The sequence below is a fragment of the Propithecus coquereli genome, unplaced genomic scaffold (assembly GCF_000956105.1).
Source record: "Propithecus coquereli isolate 6110/MARCELLA unplaced genomic scaffold, Pcoq_1.0 Scaffold188, whole genome shotgun sequence".
In the NCBI taxonomy this organism is placed as follows: Eukaryota; Metazoa; Chordata; class Mammalia; order Primates; family Indriidae; genus Propithecus; species Propithecus coquereli.
In genome coordinates, this window is record NW_012143634.1 from 5,330,355 (window position 1) to 5,336,339 (window position 5,985).

General features: G+C 39.8%; 1 pseudogene across 1 annotated transcript; it reads right to left on the reverse strand.

Annotated features, from left to right (window-relative positions):
* Positions 1-1,130: 1,130 nt before the first annotated feature.
* LOC105809058 lies at positions 1,131-2,200 on the reverse strand (annotated as a pseudogene). The gene has a single exon (XR_001137421.1). The product of XR_001137421.1 is annotated as a glyceraldehyde-3-phosphate dehydrogenase pseudogene (transcript).
* Between the last annotated feature and the right edge of the window lie 3,785 nt (positions 2,201-5,985).

Below are 5,985 nucleotides of genomic sequence, written 5' to 3' on the forward strand. Positions count from 1 at the left end.
TTTTCATTTGCATTTCCTGGATGGTTAGTGATGTTGAGCATCTTTTCATATACCTGTTGGCCGTTTGTATGCCTTCTTTCCAGAAATGCCTATTCAAGTCTTTTGCCCATTTTAAAATTGAGTTATTTGGTTTTTGCTATTAAATTGTTAATATTTTAGATATTAACCTCTTATCACATAAATGATTTGAAAATATTTTCTCCCATTCCATAGGTTGCCTTTTCACTCTGTTGATTATTTCCTTTGCTGTGCAGAAGTTTTTAGTTTGATATAGTCCTACTTGTCTATTTTTGGCTTTGTTGCCTATGATTTTGGTGTCATATCCAAGAAATCATTGCTAAGATCAATGTCATGAAGATTTTCTTCTATCTTTTCTTCTAGGAATATTACAGTTTCAGGTTTTATATTTAAATCTTTAATCTGTTTTGAGTTGACTTTTGTGTATGGTGTAAGATAAAGGTCAAATTTATTCTTTTGTATATAGATATCTGGTTTTCCCGACACCATTTGTTGAAGAGACTGTCCTTTCTCCATTGTATATTCTTGGTACCCTTGTCAAAGATCAGTTGACATATATAAATGGGTTTATTTCTGAGCTCTCTATTGTGTTCCGTTGGTCTATATGTCTGTTTTTATGCCAGTATCATACTGTTCTGATTATTATAGCTTTGTAATATGTTTTGAAATAAGGAACTGTGAGGCCTCCAGCTTTGCTCTTCTTACTCAAGATTGCTTTGGCTATTTGGGATCCTTTGTGGTTATATATGAATTTTGGCATTTTTTTTCCTATTTCTGCAAAAAATGCCACTGGGATTTTGATAGGGATTGCATTGCATCTGCAGATTGCTTTGGGTATCATGGGCATTTTAACTATTAAGTCTTCTAATCCATGAACACAGGATGTCTTTCCATTATTTTTTTTTTTCCAAGTACAGGGAAATTTATTGATGGTACATGGACAAGGTGGGGCTCCCTAGGCCCCTCCCATTCTTCAGGGGCTCTGGCATGGAAACTATGTTGTGAGGAGGGGAGATTCTCAGGGAGGTGGGGACTGAGTAGGCAGGGACACCCCAGCAGCTGAGGCCTCTCTCTTCCTCTGTGCTCTGGCTGGGGCTGGTGGTCCGGGGCTCTTACTCCTTGGTGGCCATGTGGGCCATGAGGTCCACCACTCTGTTGCTGTAGCCAAATTCATTGTCATACCAGGCAATGAGCTTTACAAAGTGGTCATCGAGGGCGATGCCAGCACCAGCATCAAAGGTGGAAGAATGGGTGTCACTGTTGAAGTCGGAGGAGACAACCTGGTGCCCAGTGTAGCCCAGGATGCCCTTGAGGGGGCCATCCACCATCTGCTTCACTACCTTCTTGATGTCATCATACTTGGCCAGCTTCTCCAGATGGCAGTTCAGGTCCACCACCGACACGTTGGCAGTGGGGACGCGGAAGGCCATGCCAGTGAGCTTCCCGTTCAGCTCAGGGATGACCTTGCCCACGGCCTTGGCTGCACCAGTCGATGCGGGAATGATGTTCTGGAGAGCCCCACGGCCATCACGCCACATCTTCCCAGACGGGCCATCCACGGTCTTCTGGGTGGTGGTGACGGCATGGACTGTGGTCATGAGTCCCTCCACGATGCCAAAGTTGTCATGGATGACCTTGGCCAGGGGGGCGAAGCAGTTGGTGGTGCAGGAGGCATTGCTGACGATGGTGAGGTTGTTTTGGTACTTGTCGTGGTTCACGCCCATCACAAACATGGGGGCGTCAGCAGAGGGGGCAGAGATGATGACCCTCTTGGCACCCCCATCTAGGTGAGCCCCGGCCTTCTCCAGGGTGGTGAAGACGCCGGTGGACTCCACAACGTAATCAGCGCCCGCTTCACCTCATTTGATTTTGGTGGGATCTTGCTCCTGGAAGATGGTTATGGGATGGCCATTGATGACAAGCTTCGCATTCTCCGCCTTGGCTGTGCCATGGAACTTGCCGTGGGTGGAGTCGTACTGGAACATGTAGACCATGTAGTTGAGGTCAATGAAGGGGTCATTGATGGCAACAATATCCACTTTGCCAGAGTTAAAAGCAGCCCTGGTGACCAGGCGCCCAATACGGCCAAAGCCGTTTATTCCGGCCTTCACTTTCACCATGGTGTCTCGGAGACGGTGCTGGCGCTGCGCGAGAAGATGCGGCTGTCTGTTGAACGGGAGGACCAGAGAGCTTTCCATTATTTTTTGTGTCTTTAATTTTTTTCAGCAATGTTTTGTAGTTTTCAGTGCATAAGTATTTTACCTCCATGGTTAAGTTTATTCCTAAGTATTTTATTCTTTCTGATGCTATTATAAATGGGATTATTTTCTTAATTTCCTTTAAGTATTGTTCATTGCTATTCTATAGAAACACAACTAATTTTTGTATATTGATTTTGTATCTTGCAACTTTACTGTGTTCATTTATTAGTTTTAACAGGCTTTTTTGTGGAATTTTGTGGGTTTGCTATATATAAGATCATATCATCTACAAACAGATAATTTTAGTAGTTCTTTTCTGATTTGGATGATTTTTATTTCTTTTTCTTGCCTAATTGTTCTGGCTAGAACTTCCAGTGCCACATTGAATATAAGCGGCAAAAGTGGGCATCCTTCCCTTGTTTCTAATCTTAGAGGAAAAGCTTTCAGTTTTTTACTGTTGAATATGAGCTGTGGGTTTACATATATGGCCTCTATTTTGTTGAGGTAACTTCCTTCTATTTCTAGTTTATTGAGTGTTTTTATCATGAGAAGGTGTTAAGTTTTGTGAAATGCTTTTCTGCATCTATGGAGATGATCATGCAATTTTTATCCTTTGTTGTGTTAATGTGTGTAACATTGATTGATTTTTGTATGTTGAACCATTCTTGCATTCTAGGGATAAATCCCACTTGGTTATGGTGTATGACTGTTTTAACGGTGCTGTAGAATTTGGTTTGCTAATATTTTGTTGAGGATTTTTGCGTCTATATTCATCAGAGATGTTGGCCTGTAGTTTTCTTTTCTTGTAGAGTCTTTTTATGGCTTTGGTATCAGGGTAGGGCTGGCCTCACAAAATGAGTTTGGAAGTGTTCCTGCTTCTTCAATTTTTGTGGAAGAGTTTGAAAAGAATTGGTGTTAATTCTTCTTTAAATATTTGGTAGAATTCACCAGTGAAGCCATCTGTTCCTAAGCTTTATTTTTTGTTGGGAGGTTTTGATTACTCATTCAATCTCCTTAATAGTTATGGGTCTATTCAGATTTTCTATTTCTTCATGATTCAGTTAGTAGGTTATGTATTTCTAGGAACTTATTTCTTCTAGGTTTTCCCAGTTTGTTGGGATATAATTAGTCATAATAGTCTCTTATAATCTTTTTTATTTCTCTGGCATCAGTTGTTATGTCTCCTCTTTCATTTCCAATTTTGTTCATTTCCATCTTCTCTTGTTTTTTCTTGGTTAGTCTAGCTAAGGTTTGTCAATTTTGCTTATCTTTTCAAAAAACCAACTCTTAGTTTTGTTGATTTTTCCTATTTTTTATTCCCTATTTATTTTATTTCTGTTCTAATCTTTATTATTTCCTTCCTTCTGCTAACTTAGGGCTTAATTTGTTCTTTTTCTAGTTCCTTGTGGTGTAGAGTCAGGTTGTTTATTTGAGATTTTTTTTTTAATGTAAACATTTATTACAATAAACTTCCCTCTTAGAATTAATTGCTTTTGCTTCACCCCATAAATTTTGGTATGTTGTGTTTTTATTTTCATTTGTCTCAAGATATTTTCTGATTTCCCTTTTCATTTCTTCTTTGACTCATTGGTTATTCAAGAGTGTGTTGTGTAAATTTCACATATTTGTGAATTTTCCAGTATTCTTTCTGTTATTGATTTCTAGTTTCATTCCATTGTGGACAGAAAAGACACTTGGTATGCTTCAATCTTCTTAAGTTTGTTAAGACTTGTTTTGTTGATCTAACATGTGATCTGTCCTGGAGAGTGTTCTGTGTGTGCTTGAGAAGAATGTGTATTATGTTGCTGTTAGTTGGAATGTTCTGTACATATATGTTAGGTATATTTGGTCTGTAGTGTTGTTCAAGTCCTCTATTTCCTTATTGATCTTCTATCTGGATGTTCAATCCATTATTGAAAATGGGGTATTGAAATTTTCATGTTGCTGTCAATTTCTCCCTAAAGTTATGTCAATGTTTTTTAGGTGCTGTGATATTGGATACATAAATATTTATAATTGTTATATCTTCCTGGAAAATTAGCCTTTTTATCATAAATCCTTTGTTTCTTCTGACAGTTTTTGACTTAAAGTCTGTTTTGTTTGCTATAAGTATGGCCACTGCTGCTCTCTCTTAGTTACCATTTGCATAGAATATCTTTTTCCATCCTTTCACTTTCAGGCTATGTGCGTCCATAAATCTAAAGCCAGTCTCTTGTAGACAGAATATAGTTGGATCTTTTTTAAAAATGTCATCCCACTCCCTTCTGAACTGCAAGATTTCTCCTGAGAAATCTACTGAAAATCTCATGGAGGTTCCAGTGAATGTTATGTGTGTGTGTGTGTTTTTTCCGTCTTTGACTTTTGACAGTTTGAATATAATGTGCCCTATTTGGGGCCCATTGGTCTTGAATCTTGATGTCCATTTTCTTTGCCAGATTTGAGTAGTTTTCAGCCATTGTTTCCCTAAATAAGCTTTCTGTTCCTTTTCTTTCTCTCCTCCTCCTTCTGAAACTCCCATAATGTATATATTGGTCCACTTGATGGTGTTCCCTAAGTCCCTGAGGCTCTCTTCACTCTTTCATTCTTTTTTCTTTTTGCCCCTCTGACTGGATAACTTTAAATGACTTATATTTGAGTTTACTGATCTTTTCTTCTGCTTGATCAATTCTCCTGTTGAATCCCTCTAGTGAGTTTTCCAGTTCAGTATTTGTATTCTTCAGCTCCAAAATTTCTGTTTGGTTTTCTTTTATACTTTCTATCTCTTTGTTGAAATTCTCATTTTCTTCATGCATCATTTTCCTGAGCTGTTGAGCATCATAACAATGGTTATTTTGAATTCTTTGTCAGGTAATTTATATAATTCTGTTTCTTTAGCATTGGTTTCTGGAGATTTATTTTGTTCCTTTGATTGGGGTATTTTCCTTTTTCTTTCTGTTCCTTATAACTTTGTGTTGATATCCATGCATTTAAAGAACAGCCACCTCTCCTAGTCTTTATGGGGCTGATTTCATACAGGGAAAGACCTTCACCATTCAGCCTGGCTAGAGATTCTGGGAAACTCTCAAACATTATCTATGAATGTGTCTTCTCTGGACTGTGCATGTAGATTCCTAATAAGAGTGATTTGGTGTTTTTTGTTCAGGAGCTTGTAATCTCTCATTCTGTCTGGTGTATTTCTGCTGTATCATGGGCCCTCTGGAGCAGCAGCATGCCACACTACTCATTTTTGTTCTTGACAGCCCCCAGGCATCTAGAGGATGCTGAGTCCTGTCCATGCTCTGAGACAGGCAAACAGAAACCAGGCCCTTGGGTAGCTTCCTGAAAAGCTGGAACATGGACATATGGTCCACTCTTCCCTTTCCCCACAGAAGGAGAAACCACTGAGCGGTTTCAGCCTCTGTCTGCTGTATTGTGGATCCTCTGGAGCAGCAGCATGCCACTCAGCTCTTTTTTGTTCTCAGTAGCTCCCAGGCATCTAGAGTATGCCATGTCCTGTCAGCACTCTGAGATAGGTGAGACAAAAACCAGTCCTTCGGGCAGCCCCTGAAAAAGCGTAATGTTGAACACATACTCCACTCTTTTCTTTCCCCCTCAGAAGAGGCTGCCTAGCTGTATTGGCCTCTGTCTATGGTACTGGAGGGTGGGGTCCTCTAGAGCAACAGCACACTGCCTAGCTCTTTTTTGTTATCAGCAGCCCCTAGGCATCTAGGATATGCTGGGTCAGTGCTCTGAGCCAGGTAAAAGAGAAGCCAGTACCTCAGGAAGT